Consider the following 18,220-nt stretch of genomic DNA (forward strand, 5'->3'; position numbering starts at 1 on the left):
ATTGGTCATGCAGTCACATGTATACCCACAGCAATAATAATGTCTATTTTATTCTGCTGGGGATGTGGCTCAGTGGTAGAGTGCTTACTTAGCATGAGCCAGGGCCTTTTGTCTCCTGTTAAAATGCCTAATTTTTTTTTTTTTTTTTGGTGGACCTCATCTATCCTTATCTATGCAACAATTAAGCATGTATGGAAACAAAAGAGCCCAGGGATGCTTTGGTGATAGTGACTAGACTGTGAAAGCCACAATTTTACTAGGAGCAATTGAGCATGCCCAAAGGGAAGATAGATTACATAAGCAAAACCAAGTACTTCTGTGTCAGTATAAACTCATAGACTGTATCTTGTAGGCAAAGGAGAACAATTAATACATTTTCAACATTGGTAATAATCACCTTTTTGGGTTGTTTACAATGGATCACCTACTAGCAAATGGAGAATATTCAAAGCAAGAATGACAGTCTATTTATTTATTTATTTATTTATTTTCATTGCTTTTGTTTTTTAAATACATGACAGTGGAATGCATCACAATTCTTATTATACATATAGAACACAATTTTTCATATCTGTTTGTATATAAAGTATGTTCACACCAATTCATGTCTTCATACATGTACTATGAAAGAATGACAGATAATTTAGATAAGTGATCAGCTCCCATTAATTGACACTGTGTTGAGATGGCATCTCAAGTTACATCCACATTAACGTGGACAAAGGCCATAATTGTGCAGCCAGGTATGGTTGTGTTAAACAAAAAAAAATTAAAAATCAATTGTTTTGGACTAAGCTCCTTCATTATGCCCCCAACAGAACAGACTAAAAAATTAAAATGGGGAAGATGAGAGTCACTCAAGCTAAAGTTGCTCGTTATCAAAATGAAACTAAACTATTGATCTGACTACCCAAGAAATTAAGATAACAGAATCAAACAGCCAAATTTCCCCAAATGGCCAGCTCTAGTTGGTATGATAATGGTCTTCCCTTTGCAACAATTCTTATACAGAAGAAGCAATCTGAATTAAGTCAGCCTAAACAATCAGTCATTCTGTCTCCCTGTCCCCACCTTAGAAAGAAAAGTAACTTTTGAAGTTACGAATTCATTTTTTGTTGTTGCTTTTGCTTTGTTCATTCAGCCTTCTTCTGGCTGTGAAATCCACCTCTTCTGTTCAGCTCTTTGGAACCATTATTCTATTATATGAAATGCAGAGTTGCCCAATTCTAGAATTGAAAATAAAGCCAATTAGGATCTTTAAACTAAACTATTGTAATTTTGTCTTTTGACAGCTGTTATCTCAGGGACAACTTCCAAAAGACCTGTCTACTGTCACTGCATCACTTCTAAAAAAATACTCTTGGCTTCAACCTGCAATATCTAGGAAACACGAGATGCATTGAAGATTTAATGGAAATAGGAGTCAAGGGGAGATTCAGCTTCCAAGAGAAATAAGATTTTTCTTCATTGTCAAAATAACTGGCTGTCAGGTAATATGCCATATATTTGCCATCAAAGGTCTAGCAAGTAGAGAACAATGGAAAGAGCAGTTAGGAGGCTTTTGCTGGAATGCAAAATAGATATGATGAAGTTCCAAATTAAGTTCATGTCAATGGTGCTGGAGAGAAGAGGATGGATTGGGGTGAGATTAAAGATGCAGTTGAAATCTTTGACAGAACCATGGGATGATGATAATTTAATTGGCAGGTTGAGGAAGAGCTCATGTAGAAAACTGGGAATGAAGGGCTTAGAGATATAATAAAAACTCAGAATGTGGCATCACAACAGGCCAGCTCCAATTCAGGAAGTATGAAAAACGTTGCAGAGAGGTGAAGCATGAGATGACTGAAAGATGTCCATTGAATTTAGCTGGTGGGATAATTGACCCTGGCAAGAACAATTTCAGTGTACTAGTGGGAAGAGAGGCCAAGTTAAATATCTTTATTTCTTCACCTTCCATTCACCCCTTTCAAGAGCTAAGCTATAAAAACAAGGCAAGTGAGGCTACGGTAAGTTTCAGGTCATGTCTCCTTTTTTTATTTTTTTTTTTTGTTTTGTTTGTGATGGGAAATATTTGAGCATGTTTATAGATAAAGGAGGGACCTGTTTGGGAGGCAGAACATAGAACAGGAGAGAGGTCCCTGAGCTGTTGGGGGAAGTAGGAAAATAAGACTGAGAACAAAAAGAAGAAAACAGGAAAGCGTATGCAGATGCATATCAATGTGTAGGTGTGGGGGAGAAAGCTGAGGGAATTCAAATATCATAGGCTCATTTTCTAGACTCATATCCTGAGGGGTGGAAGAAAGAATGTCAGAACATTGGCAATTGTACTCAGTGTTATGGTAAGTTAGAGGGAGGTAGCTAGCAATAAAGAAGAGATTATGTGAGCAGCTCTGAAGACTTACCTGTGCTTTTCAAATGGAATTGGTAGTTTTTATCATTGGTAGTTCTTTTATTGTGATAAACCCTGTACGTGTTGGTTTGTAACCATGCTAGAGATGCCTGTTTTACCTGATTCTGGGGTTTGGAGCCCTTGGGAGAGTGGGTGGAAATATACCATACCCAGGATATGGAATGAGGCTGATTATTTCTCAGTGAATCTTCAATGATTATTCTTGTACCTTTATGCTCTTGTTATCCAATTATCATCAGATCTTTCCAAAGCCTAGTTATGGCTTTACATAACACCAGAGCTGTATAACCAGCTTGGATCTTTTACCACAGGCCTGGAAGCTGTTTTCTTTAGATGCCTCTAGACTAAAAGCTGCAATCTTTGAGTTGATCCTGTCCTCATTGACCACACACATCTTTCCTCTGCAAAAATCCATGAGTCTCTTCCTCATCCGATTAATGCCAGTGAGCAACTCCAGGCGAGGACAGAAAGCCAATAGGCCATTTCCAGTAACTGACTCAGCATGCTCTATTCTGGATGTGACGAATTGGGCTGTGGACTCTGAGCTACTGAACCACAACTATGGTTTACAAATACTAAACAATAGGGTAGCACCAATGAATGTAAATTTTGTGTTGACAGCCTTGGGAGGTACACACCATGTAATCTATAATTATTGATTACTCTTATGGATTGTGGTTGGTTGATTCCTTATGGTACAGGTCCCAATGGGTTGGTATTTGAATCATGCACTGCCCACACACCTACATCTGTGTTTGTATAATGTGTGCATATGTGTGTATATGTCTAAAAACACACAACAAAAAACTCAGCTTTTAAAAAAATTGTTAGCTTATGTTTAAGAAGTATTCTTAGAGATAAAGGGGGGCAGATTTAGGCTGTCAACCTCAGTGGACCACTGCTATTGGTTGCTCTGAATAAGTCTGTTGCTTTAGATACTGGTTTGGTTTGCTGACAGATTGACTCACTAAAGAACCACATTCCCTAATCCACAATTGTGCAGTCCCAAAAGCTCTGAAAAACAATAATTGTCTTGTAAAAGTGTGGGAACATTCATTTATTGGCAAAATTGGACTTCAGTTGAAGTGAGATTATCTGTGGTTTTAATGTTCCCACTTAGAACAACTTCCTTTAGAAATATTAATATTTTGTGGTTATAGAATACTGTCTATGTGGTTACAGATTGCTCCACACCCTACTCAGGGAGTTGCATAATGGTATATTAACTATAGAACATCTAAGTTCTGAAAAACTCTGAGGGGGAAACACCTCCATCTCTGAGGATTTCGCATAAAGAACTGGAAACCTGTACTTATACCTCTCCAGTTAAAATGTGACTGTTGTTAGCCTGAACATTGAAAGACCCTGTGGTGATCTTTTAACCTTTAATTTTTGTGATCCAGAGGTTCCCAAATTTTACTCTACATTGGACTCACTGGAGGATCTTAAAAATTCCTGAAGTTGGCTCCTACCCCTAGACATTCTGATTTCATGAAAATGGGGTGTCAGCACATTGGGATTAAAATTTCAGGTGGTCCTAATGAACAGTGAAGTCTAGAGACTACTGTTTTAACCCATCATAGAGTTATTTCTGGGGACATGACCTCAGTGGAGTTGAGCCTGGGCACCTGAGGAATACTGAATGCATCTTGAATTAGAGATACTGCCCTTGGTTTAAAGCACCTCAGGATGTTTTTTTTTTCATCTTATTGTTTTGTTTTGTTTTCTTTTGCTCTGTTTTGTTCTTTGCATGGGGCTTTTTTTACAACTAGAGTCACAACATCACCATTTTCTATCACTCCAGCACAAAGACCTTAAATTTTCCACCCTAATTATACACTTGATTCTTGGCTAATTTGGGGGAAGTAGTACAACAGCTAGATTTAGCTACTTAGTCTCCAAAATAATATCTCAACAACCAAATAATATTTGATTAAATAACAGCTGACTTTTCCCCTCCAAATTAAATGACTGTTGTGAAAATATCTGCTTTAAAAAAAAAGTTCCCCCACTATTGTACTAGTTATTTATAAACTAAGGGTATTGCTTGGTAGTACGTTCTCAGCCAAACTGCATCAATATTAGTTATGAGCACTTGTTAAAAAAAAAAAAGAGAGAGAGAGAGAGAGAGAAAATTTTAAAAATAAAAAGAAAGCTTGGAGGTTAGTTTGATTTCTGATTGGTTTCTGATTCTCTTATTTATTTGCCTGGACAAAGATAATAATTTCAGTGTTCATATCCTTCCCAGGTACTGGTACTTGAAGTCAACTTTCTGAAAATATAGGGGAGGTTTCTTAAATTAAGTGTGTAGAACATTCTGGATTTCAAAAATGAAAGGAACTGCTTTTTCAGGGTTAAAAGTGGGAATGCAAAAGCACACAGATTCTTACATTGCAACAAAATTGAGAAAAATTTAAATGTTTTTCAACTGATGCAGAAGGAAAATTCTCCTTGTTGATGATTGAGTTATAATGTAGCAAATTCACTTCAGTTTATGGAAAGTGTTTTTTATTGTTAAAGGAGGCAAATGGATTAGTGATAAGCTTTGTCAGCAGGGAGCCTGCGGCAGTCATTTCCCCAAGGGAGGAATGACTAAAAAGTATACATTTAGTATTTGTCATTACTTAAAAGAAAATGACTTGAATTCACCACTATGTGGCTAGTTCTGTTACCTACAGCTTCAAAAGCAACATTTGTTTTCATAAGCAGATGCTGTTTTTCTCAGCATTTTGCATTGCTACCCATCCGAACAGCAATTAAGGCACAGCCAGTTTCAGAATAAAATATCTTGAGAAGCACACCTTTATTAAGTCAGCCAGCACAATGCAAGAGTCTGTTTTTATTTTTCTTTCTTTCTTTTTTTTTAAAAAAAAAAAACAACCTGGTTTGCTCACTTAGAAACTAGAATCCTGACTATAGTTGTCGGATGGAGGTGACCAAAAAGAGAGAAAAATTAATAATAATTGGGGAGAATTTTTTACTTGAATTATCATAATAAGCATACTGGGATTACCTGAGAATGCCTAGGCTTATACTATGGGTGAACTCTTAAGTTAACTATAAAGTAAACTAAAGAGTAAATATGTATTTACAACTGCAAATGTGTGTGGTTCCAGAGTCAGTATCAACTCTTTGCTCCCTAGGGAGTTGTTAAACTCCCATCAGACTATGAGAGTCAGGGAGAGTAGGAGAGAGAGAGAGAGAGAAATGGCAGATCTGATCTGAGCTGTTTAGATCCACTTTTCTTTAATGATCCTGGTTCTGGTTTCTCTCCTAATCCTTCTCTGCCCTAAACTTGCATCTCTTGGAATAATTTGGACTAATTATTTCCCTATATTGAGGCTTGTGGACAATTTGCAGAGAATTCTGTCACTGTGTCACTGTCTGCAGTTGGTCATAGTCCATGCTTCATCAACATTTTCTACACCTACAACCACAATTTCTCATAGCTATTACTAGATACCTGCAATGCTCAAAGTTGAAGTTTGCCTTTTCTCTATGTCCCCAGTCTACTGTCTTCGGAACTTCTTTCTACTTAAATTAAGTGTGCAGAACATGCTGGATTTCAAAAATGAAAGGAACTGCTTTTTTAGGGTTAAAAGTGGGAATGCAAAAGCACAGAGATTCTTATATTGCAACAAAATTGAGAAAAATTTAGGCTGCTATTCTCAGGGCTTGGCCATCACTCATCCTTCCCCAACCTATTCTCAGGTATACTGTAATGACATGAGAACCCTTGCCTTTGTTATTGGCAGAGGTAGTGCAATGGGAGACTTCCAGTCTCTATGGATTCTTTTTAAGTCAACCTCCCCTATGGTCCAGAGTAACACTATCACACTTTTAAGTCTAATACTACCACCCCCTATGCTTCCTACCACACAACAAACAAATGGAACTGAGCAATAAACAATTCTGCATTTGTGATTTATGATTTCAGTCATTTCACTCTGACATCTGAGTGAGAAAAAAGTATGGACAATAGATTTAGAGGTTAGAAACTCTTATTATCCAAATATGAATCTGCAGCCCTTGTTTATTTTAATCTCCTAAAATTCATTCACTAGCATTCGTTCTGTTACTTATAGAAAACATGGATGAGGTTGCATTTTGAACCAGGAACCCTGTCAGTTAAGATGATCAAAATGATCTCCCTCAGTAGCCTCACTAAGGGTCCACACTCTATTTTGGTGGAAGCTCCATTTCCAGCCTTCATCCTTGGAAAATGTTATAGTCAACAGTATTCATCATTTGGCTCTGGTGCAGCATCCTGAAACCCCAAATGCCTAATAATCAAAATTCCTAAAGATCAAATTCCTATATTCTGGGAATTTGACACTTACCAACATTTCATCAATATAGTTACTACTTTTAAAACCACTATTTTTTTTTAACAGGAAAGAGATATGATCAGGGAAGCAATTTGGCAATACTTGTTTTCTTGAAAGCAAACAAAGAAAAAACCAGCAAAGAAAATCTGAGAAACATTGCATAAATTGCCAAAGCACCATTCCATGCTTGGGCAGAACTTAATAGTTATTGAATTAAAGTGGGCTGACTTGAAATCTGAATAGAATTGTGTGTGCTATGAGGTACTTCTGCCTAGTAAGCAGAGGTAGCAAACATATGTTTTTGAATATGCTGATGTTTTCACTCACACTCCCTTTAACACTTAAACCTCTCTGCTCATACCACATGGTTTTTAGACCAGATTTACAAATAGTATCATTATTGCTCATACAAACCAATATTTCATTCCATATCTTATAAAAGTAAAAGATGTGGATGGGAGGATAGGAGTATATGCCAGATAGATCATGGCAGTAGGACTAAAAAACAGTAAACAAAAATTAAAATGCCAGTATCCAGGCTTTTATTGTAAGCTTAGAATTATGCACCAGGCCTACTTTAGAGCTGAGAGAAGTACAGTGAGTAAAACTGAACTTCATCATAGTGTCTATGGGTTCTAATTGTACACAACTTATCAATACTGCTGTCATATCTTAAAACATACAACTCAAAAGGCAACATAAAGTTGACATTTTAAGTTATTGTTCTACCTTGAGTTTGTGTGTCTTGTTTTTTTGTTTGCTTTTGCTTAGCATAAACGATCATGCTAACTAACGCATTTTCATGGGATTTGATGGCTAACTGGGGTTAGTTGAGGGTGTTAGAGGAACTAGTGACTATCGCTATGACATACTGTATGCCACAATCATGAAGCCATAAATATTATCAGCTGAAATTGGCAAATATCTGTCTATGCTTGAAAGTATAAGTTTTATAAGAAGCCAGGATTCAATACATAACCAGTCAGTTACTGAAAACAGCTACCACAGTGTTAGTGAAGTCATTATACCTAATTTATCAGTCCTCACTAAGAAAGCCATGTAGCCTTCAATCAGTGTTGCCTTTTCTGCCTCCCCTCCTTCAACCCACACTCAACCCAACCACAAGTCGAGTCCAGGTTCTTAACAAAATTTGAATTACTCCTATCAACCAACCCAGAACCACTGATTCTCTGCTCCTTTTCTATCTATTTTAGTTTTTAAGGGCTTTGTAACCAAGTGCCATGAACTTGGGGATATAAACGTAGAGATCTATTGTCTCAGAGTTTTGGAAACAAGAAGTCTGAGTTACAGGTGTGGCTGGGAGGGAGGATCTGTTTCATGTGTCTCCCCAGCTTCTGATAGTTGCTGGCATCTCTGGCATCCTTGGCTTGTAAATGCATCACCTTAACCTCTGTATAATGCATTCTGCCTATGTACATATTTCAATGTCCAGATGTCTCATTTCTTTAACAGACACTTTGTATTAAGACTCACTCTGAAGAGTCATTTTTAACTTGATTGCCTCTGTAAAAACTCTTTTTCTAAATAAGGTCTTGGGACTGCCAGACTTGTGACTGATAAACATGTCCTTTGGGGGACACAATTCAATCCATAACACTGTGCATGCCTGCTCTGCCCCCCTCCTCATTCTGATCTACCTGATTATGTCACAGGTAGCATATTGATGTGTGAGATCCTTAGATTCCATGGATTTCTATGGGAATGGATACTAGTGAATGGGTAGCAAACAATGCTTTATCATTCTTTCTTATTGGGCAAAGTCATCCCTAAAATGTAGTGCCCAGGGCAAAGCAGTTCTCGATCTCATTTGTGGATCATGTTTTTATACATGTGAGTATGCACATTTTCCCTGCACACATACAGGCATGCATATGCATGCACATACATATACACACATATCTAATGGGTCTGTGTTAAAATAAATATCTAGAGGAAACCCTAAAAAATAATAAAAATAGTAATCTAGTCTACATGATACAGAGTCTTCTAGCCAGAAGGGACTAGTTATAACACATGTTCTTCAAAAACCTATGTTGGCTTATTTCATTCCATATCTTATAAAAGTAATAAGCTGGCAGATTCACCTCCCTCCTCTTCTCTCTCTACACAGTTCTAATGACCTGGCCCTGGGAGAATCTTGGGAAACCCATCAATATATTGAACCCACAAAGTAGCTGTTAGTGGTTATTACAACCCTTCTCTAAGATAATGATTTGGGGCAATGCTCATATATGTCTACAACAATTCTGAGTGCAGCAATTATATGGGAAGAAAAAGCAGGGCAAGTACTATTTTATTATTTTTTCATTTGTTTTCTGGAAAATGCATAAGTTCCAATAAAAGAATATCTAAGAATACCATAGTCCCCCTTTTTCCTCAGGGAAGATGTTCCAAGAACCTGAGTGGATGCTCAAAACCTCAGATAGTATTGAACACTATGTATTTTTTTCTATATATACAGAGCTATAATAAAGTTTATTTTATAAACTAGGCACAATAAAAGGTTAACAATAATATACCATAGTTCTTCGAAACCTCCACCTTAAGTGGAGAACTTGTACCTTATCATTTAAAGGAAGCACTCTTTGGCATATATGAATTTCCAAGACTGCTACTCTTGCACTTCATGGCTATCATTAAGTGCAATAAGGATGACTTCAACAGAAACATGACTATACTGAAACAGTCAATTTGATAATCAAAGTTCATAGTAAGGGACTACAGAGCAGGAGCATATGCTCATGGATATGCTGTACAAAAAGAGATGACTCACACCCTGAGCAAAATTTCATCACACTACTCAGAAGAAAGCACAATTAAACTTATGAATTGTTTATTTCTGAAATTTTCCATTTAATATTTTTGAACTTAAGTTAACCATGGACAATTGAAATTGCAGAAATAAAAACCATAGATAAGTGGGGGCTGCTCTATATAGCAAAGGTAATGGATGTATAATACAAATGGAAATTAGGTTTTTCCCTGAGGTAGAACTTAAATTTTTAAAGAAAAACAGGTAATCTTTGATAAGTAATGATCCATGAGCTATGTTTTCAAAAGATATGTTCTTTAGAACAATTGTGCTCACATTGCATGTGTGAAAAATAAATTTTGAAGCTGTATCTTCATCTGCCCTGCTCTGGCATATAACAAGCCCAGCAGTCTTGGAGGGGCTAGGGACATGCTCTGTATGTGCTGACTTGTTAGACCTAGCTACATCTCCAGATTTTATAGAGGCTGAAAATGACTGAACCTGAGGAGACACCTGGTGGAGAATGGAAGCATTCTTCTCTCTGGTTCATGTATGCTTCTTTCTTCTTTTCCACTAATCTGTTGTAGAGCAAGATCATGTCACAGATTCTTTGTATTTGCTTCTTTAGCAGCCTGGAGATGGGAAGAAATTATACAAAAGTAAAAGAGATGTAGTGTTAATTTAGCCTTCTTGTATGACTCATACTCTATGAGTTTAATTATTTCCTGCATTTATTTGTTGATTCATTCACCTGTATGTTGATGGGTATACCAGTGAAGGAGAGGTCTTGATTTTTGTATGTGGCTGTCATAATGAGCTATGGAGGCAGGGCATAGAATCATTAAGGGCAGGGATAAAGATGTAATTGTGTGGGATTAGGTTCACACAGAATGCTAAGGGCAGATAAGCAAAGAATTTGTCAGTAGGGGGTCATAAATAGAGTCATAAGTGGATGGATTAAAAGTGGAGTGTTAAATAAATAGAAGATTTAATTGAGAGGGAAACGTGAGCCACCAGGATGGAGCATATGGAGAAAAGAGGACAATAAGTGTAATCAGCCTCCAGGAATAATGAGAGGTAACCTGGACTTGGTTAGGCACCATTTACTAGAAGAAAGTTTCTTCTAAATGAAGACACCCATAGCCTAAAAACGGTCTAACAGCAGATATGCTCAATTTAGGCAATCTTGCATCTTAGAATGTCAATGATTTTGGAGTCAAAAGGGAAGACCACATCTCTCCATCTCTTCCTAATTATATATATATATATAAAATATGTGTGTGTGTGTGTGTGTGTGTGTTGGGCAATATGCCAACCAGTTAGTACTGCAAAACTTAGCCATGGCTTAAATTCTGTGGCTTAAAATACCAACCATTTCCTATTCTTCACAGGCCAGGTCAGATCATCTAGGTTGGGCTCTGTGGAGAACAGGAGTTACGCCATGGTTTATTGAATAGCAATTCTCAGACTGTGCCTAAACCTGAGTTACTCCATTTGTAAAGCAGTAGTTTGGCGAAAGGCCCTCCATTTTGAGTAAAGTACTGAGGTATAATGACTTTATATCTTATTTGTAAAAGTAAACAAAACCCATCTGCCTGGCACAACCATAAGGCACAAACTGATAAATAAATTAATCATGCTAATAACAATGGCCACCTGTGGACTTATTAAATTAATCAGAAACACATGGATGCATGGGCATATCAAACTCATATTAGAAAAAGCAGGCCCATGATCAAATAAACCAGGTCACCAAACAAAAGAACCCCCTCACTCGAGGCCCATAAAAGGAGAAGCACTCTAAGACTGGACATGGAGGGGGGTGCATCTTGACCTCATCACCTGATTCTCATCATGATCCTTGCCCAGGAAAATCACCACAGAGACAAACTTCTGAATCTCGGTCCTTGGGTTTCAGCAGAGTGTGGTTTCTCCTGCCTGTGATGACCCTGCACAGCAGACACCCTGAAACTGCCAGTACATTGGACCTTTCCCTAGGATGAGTACCTGAGCTTTGACAGCTCTGTACCTGAACAAGTTCTTTGGCTGGTTCATATATCTGAATACCTATAATGACTCTTTGCATTGGTATCTACCTTTGCTCTGAATTCAGCCTGCTGAACCCCTATGGCTGCCTTTAACCCTTTCTTAGCCTATCTGTAATACATTTACATAATTTTATGAAATGTGATGTATGACTTGATATTTAAAATTAAGATTAGAATAAAATAATTTGCATTTTCCTGGCTTATGACTGCCAGGTGACTCACAAGTATTCAGTGAACTGCCACTGCTGAAAGTGATGTAGCCTGTGAATTTGTTCTTATTCAATAAATTTTTACATCATAGAGAGACACAAGCATGTTTGGTCTAGGCCAACAGCATGGCTACTGGTGACATGCTCAGCCAGGGTGGCTCTGCTCCGCATGCCTCTCATCTTTCTCCTGGATCCACAGGTGAGTCTGGGCACATGGTGGTACTGGTGGAGGCTCAATAGTGTCGGTGTAAATGTATGAGGCCTTTTGAGACTGAAACTCAGAATTAGAACAACCTGGCTTCTTTCTTGCTCTGTTGACTAAGGCAAGTGTTGAGGCCAAAGTCAGAGTCAAGGGATGGGGTAATATTTTTCATTCCTTTTTTAAGAGAAACTGAAAGTCACAGGGCAAAAAAGGATGGATACAAGGAGTGGTGATAAATTTAGCCAATGATGCAATCTACCACAGTCATGTCTCTGACGGTCTCAGTTATATTTTTTTCATCTAAAATAGGGTCATAATATCTGTCCCTTTATCTATAAAGCATTATGAAAGTAGATATAATAAAACAATGATTATGAGGGCAAATTTAATACTGCATGTGTAAGTTTTTACTCAGCAGTAGAATATACTGCAAAGTAAGGGATAAGTTTTTTTTTTCTCCTGCTAATATTCTCTACCCTTAGCAAAACTATAAAATCCTTTCAACAGTTACCTTCCCCTAAAGTTTCCAATCTAATACCTATCTGCCAACATAAGACTCTTCATATAATGCATTTCTAGTAATGTTTCCTAAAAAATGTCAGAGGAAAAATTTTAAAATGACATTGGATGTTTCCAGAAGAACAATTTGGAAAAAAATCAAAACAAAACAAAACTCTTCCATGTTGCTGATTCTTTCCTCTTAAGTGTGAAATCAGTGCAGGAGATATACTATCAATCAGAAAGTCCCCATGAGCCTGTCTTTCCCTGGAGTCTTGGTGTTTCTGAATTTCTCCTTCCACAGACTTTTCCTTTTTCTCAAAGCGTCAACAGCTAAGACAGTTGGGTTCCCAGAGTAGACAAATAGAAAGATGCTAAGACTGTCTAAGAGTCTTTATCTCTTTGGCCCCATGCTTTAATCAGAAGTGAGTTAAACTATTCAGAGTTGGTAACATATGTGCTCAGAGTTACAAATTAATTAAAAAAACTGTTCATTCCCTAAAGTTAAAAATACAGAACTCAGCATTATTTAGGATATAAGATAATATGTTTCACTTTCAGGCATGGAAGACACTTTTAGAAAGGAAATTTAGATTTCCATTGGTTTTTGTCTTCTGGATTAATTTAAAAGAAGAGAGTGAGATTTCCTGGCTTTCTGTACCCGCGAATAAGTTCATAAGTGACTCTATTTAATCAGAGTGGGCTTTACAAGAAAGCTGGACTTTTCCAGATAAGAATCCCAAATTCCATTGGGGACAGTGGTGAGGGAAACAGTTTTCCATATCTGTGCTGTTATGAATTCCAGTTCTGAACTTCACAACTTCACAGTTATTTACTTAGATTGTTTATTGGCAAATATTTAAGTCAGGGGAGTTGTGGATATTAATATAATCAAAAATTTAAAGACGAAAGATGTGATCAAGCTGATTGAGAACTGAAGTCTATTCAAAGCCCAGGCCATGTGGAGAAGAACCATGCACTGAGAGTAAAAGAGGAAACACTTAGAAAAAGGACACACTTTGCCATTTTCCATGATGCTCCTGCACTCTCAGTAGCTTACTCTAGAGACAGATCACCTTAAATTAGGCTTCAAAATGATGTGTTTCTGTTGTAAAATAGAAGCTAATTCCTTTAATGATAGAGACACTATTCAGCTTGCTCAAATGTTTTGATTGTATTAAAAGAAAGACTTTGGAAACAGATCTATTTACAAAGTCCATACAATTCTTCAGATGTGTATGGTTTACCTTTCTCTCCACTTCTTCTTTATTTTTTCTTTGAAAGGCAATGCCTTGTAGCTTCTTTTTGGAGATAGAAAAAAAGAAAAATCAATGATCAACAACAGTCCAGCACTCAGGAACAACATAGAAATAACCCATCCGTGTGACAGGAGAGTGTTTATAGTAAGAAAAGCAGCCACCATTTCAGAACTTCCACAGGGCAATTATGAGAAACAGCATAGAAAACATGATTAGAAAAAGGCAAGGGAAAATACCAATTCCACTAGAGTTATGAAGACCCTGACATTTGTATTTAGCCGAGTTGCTTCTGCCTTCTCTGCCACCTGCCCTGCCATCCTCCTCCCCTGAGCTGATTTATCTATCCTTTCACTCTGGCACAGGACACAAGCAGCCAGGTAGGACACATTCATAGTTGGCTACATATGTCTTTGAGTGTAAGTTGCTATAAGTTATGATTTTGTAGCAAAAAGCAAAACAAATCAAGCTTCTTATAGATAATGGAAGAAGCCTAGACTTGCAGGTCAAATAGCCATGACTTATAATCCAGATCACTAGCATGGCCTTAGTCAAGTGCCTGAAGTCTTCAACATCTGTTTTTTTTTTTTTTTTAAATCTGGAGAAGTAGAGAAATTAGTGCATAGAATAAACATATTCTTGTCAGAAGTACATCAAATAATATATATATAATCTTTTATATAGTGTGTGTCACTATACACATATATGTCACTATACTATATATAGCTATATGTCATGTGTCACTACTATATATATGTGTATGTATATATATCACCTATTAAAGTGACTTGACCATAGTAGGTACTTACTATACAAGATCCAGGTATAGCATTAGGAAAACAGGAGGCAATCTTTGATATATTAATTATTCATTGGGGATTTAGAGCTTGTTAATGGCAAATGACACAAGGATTTGTGTGCCATCTCTGAATGATTGACAGCATCTGCCTGGAGAATTGGGATGAGAAGGGTTTTAAGAAAGAGCTCAGTAAGAAATACTGTGGTGATGGATTATTGCTGTCTGCTGTGAGAAAAGAGGGACGGGGTAAATGTGCTATGCATTTACTATTTCTGACTGAAGATCAATACGTAAATTAAAATAAATAAAAATAACACACATGTCTGATCTTTGGAGATTGCACGGCCTAGTGGAAGACAAATACCAATAGACTAAGTATTACAAAAGCTACTGCACTCTTTACTACCTAAATAATCTAAGCAGGTGTCACTTAGCCAACTTATTCCACAAGAAGATGTCACTGAAAGCTTCCCAAAGGGACAATTCTTAAGCTTTGACAAATGGTCAGCCACAGGAAGGGTGGAGGGAAAGAAAATGACATTCCTACAAGGGAGAACATATCAACAAAGGCAGAGTCATGAGAAACCACAGCATGAAGGTCAATGGCATAAGAGCTTGTAAATTTGGAAAACGATATTTGTTTGGGGATTTGAGATCCGTGAGGCAGGCAGGCTCTGCTTACCACATTGAGTTCTGTTAAGGAACTTTATTTACTTATGTGAATGGCGGGAAGCAACCCAATTTATATGCCCCCCCCAAAAAATTTCCATTCACATGCACTAAAATAATTTCTTTGATAAGTCAAAGTTTGAAAATTGATGAGATGTCCTTAGTTCTTACATAGAGCGTCCTCTTTCTACCATGATCTGTGCCGCCTCCACAGTGGAGTAGAACCTAAAGAAGGAATAAAATTGTGTTTATTTAGAGTTTATTTTTGTGTCGTGTCATCATTAGTAGAGGCAAAAACAATAGTGGACAGCATGGATTTCTAGTAGACAGCTTTCATCATTTGATTCCCTGTCCTCCTCTGTCCTTTCTTCTTTACTAATTATTTGCTAGTGTCCCTGGGAAGCTAGTACTAATTTCCCCTGAAGGGGTTAACCACCCCTTCTTCTGTTACCCAAATGCACTGCTTGTATCTTTGTCATGGTCTTTATCCTATTCAGCCAGAATCTTGTTAGGTTTTTTCATTTGTACACTGTTGGAAGATGTCAGCTCTATTCTGTAAACTCCTGGAAGACAAGAAGCAGGGCTTATTTATCATTGTACCTTTCACAGTTCTCAGCCTTGTGCCTTGCACACATCAGATGCTCAGCAAATGTGTGCCTGAGTGAATTGAATGATGACTATTATTTGATGCTTAAATTTTAATCATTGTTATAATGAAATTGGTCATCTATTAAATTTTCTCTATACTTATTTTAAAGCTGTTTCTAAAATACTAGCCATATTATCAAATTATTTGTATCCTAAAAATAGATGAAAAGACAAGCTACAGTGAGCTTAAATTATATTTGTTTGATTTATAAATATAAAATATGAAACTATTATGAGTATGATTCTGGTGACCATTACAGCATATTAAACCAAACTAGTTTCCAATAGATACATGGAGATTGTTAGTTTTCAGGGTAAATTCTCCTAGTATTATAACAATAATTGTATTTTGAATGGCAATCAAGAATTAAGTTTCCTATTTTAACCACATAGTGACAAATGGCTAAACATAGGTTTGTGTTCTATGTTTAGCTCTCTCAAGGAGAACTTCAGGAAGAGTAAACCATGATACCTACAGGCAGAAGAAAGGAGAGGTACCATTGCAAAAAGAAACCCTGTGTCTTTAAGAAAGAGCAACCAGGAAAACTACAATATAAAGATGACTCAGAGAGCAGACAATAGTGGCATAGATGGCCATCACCTGTGCTCCTGGGAAGGGTTGCAGAAACTGGCTTTCACTCAGATCATGCAGGGATGCTAACCCCAGAACAGATAAGAGACCTCAATTCATGTGGAGGAAGTACCATCCACAGATTTGATTTCAAACAACAGCATATTTTGTCATACAAAATGCATTGTGGTCTCTTTGTGCTACCAATTTACATTGAGGTAACAATACAATTGGATTATTTGGTCTGTAGTTTAGTTATTTACAAGAATAATGCAGGATAGAATGGTTAAGGAAAGGAGATAAAGAAGCAATTGAAATATCTCTGAACATAATTCTCATGCAACTGATGTTAATGCATTGATAGGAATGCTGGCCATTTTCTAAGGTCCCATGGATAACAGAAGAACTGTATCAGTTTTGAAGAAGACTGACTTTTTTTTGACGCTCTGTGATTTCCCAATGTGCTCTAACTCTCCTCTCAGGGATTGATCTGTTTTATATCTCGGTTGTATAGTCCCAGTGAATGTTGTACCCACACCTTAGATCATCCTTGATTCCACATCACTGTGGTCATATTTTCCATTAGTTATCATAGTATTTCTTAAGCAGAAAAGACGCACATCAAATTCACAATTTCAATGGCTTCTTTAAAGCCAGGGACATTTATCTTGGACACCTTTGTTCCATTTTATTCTCCCTTGGCTTTCAGGTATTGATTCTTTTTTTTCCACCAAATTTTACCCTCAAGGCAGTCTAGAATTAGTTAACTAAACTTTGATATGAGTTTGATAGCGTATTAATGGGTATTTTTGACTTCTAGATATTGGAATAATTGTAACTATGTCCCAATCTAATCTTCACATTTTACATGTAAGGCAATCATGTCCCACAGGGAAGCCTGAAATTCCAAAGCAAGTTAAAGAAGACCAAGGACCCTAGAGCTCAGGTTATAGAGAACAGTTATTTCACCATTAAGATGTCTTTGATTGTAAACAATGGAAATTCAAATCTAAACTGGTTTAAGAAAAAGAAAAGAAGTGTGGGGGAGAGGATAGGAAATCTGCTGACTCACATAACTCCCGGCCATTCCAGGAGATGATTTTCTTCCTTTCAGTTGCCAAGTTTTCGCCTCTGGGTCTTTCACTTGGGTCTTCTTGTACAGCCAAGATGTCTGCCAGCAGCCCCAGGGATACACACATTTCTTCTACTCAGGAGGAAAAAAGAGCCTCTTCATCTCCAAATTCTTGGCAAAATCCCAAGGTTCATATTTACCAGATTGGCTTAGATCTTATGCCCACACCCGAAACAATCACTATACTACAAACAAGTGGGTTGTCTTTCACATAAGATTTCTGCCTTTCTCTTAAGCTTCAGTTCTCCAGAACAGAGCATCAAAAACAAAGGAATGAACCAAGGCCTCTTATTACCAGTGCTTCTAGAAACTCTGGTCTTCCTATGAGGTCACCTGTTATAGAGAGAGGCTAAGCAGGTGGCAGGTGTTCACTGCAAACAGATAGGATGGGCAGAAATTGAGGCCCCAACAAACTTTTTGCTTTACCCTGTCACCCACTCTACTGTAACTGTGACTTGACACCTGTGTGCGTCTTCGAACTGCATGGTGCACTCAGTTTTCCATTTGCCCACCACCCTGTCTCTATAATGTTCTGTGTGCTATGAGTCACAGAACTGATTTCCATATTTTATGTTGATCAGGTCAGGTTTCTGTGGTGGTATTCCATTCCTCTTCCAAATCCTCCTCCCTAGCCTATAGGCAAAGGCCAGATAATAACATCAAAAACAGCAAAT

This window comes from Marmota marmota, unplaced genomic scaffold, assembly GCF_001458135.2.
Source record: "Marmota marmota marmota unplaced genomic scaffold, marMar, whole genome shotgun sequence".
NCBI classification, from domain to species: domain Eukaryota; kingdom Metazoa; phylum Chordata; class Mammalia; order Rodentia; family Sciuridae; genus Marmota; species Marmota marmota.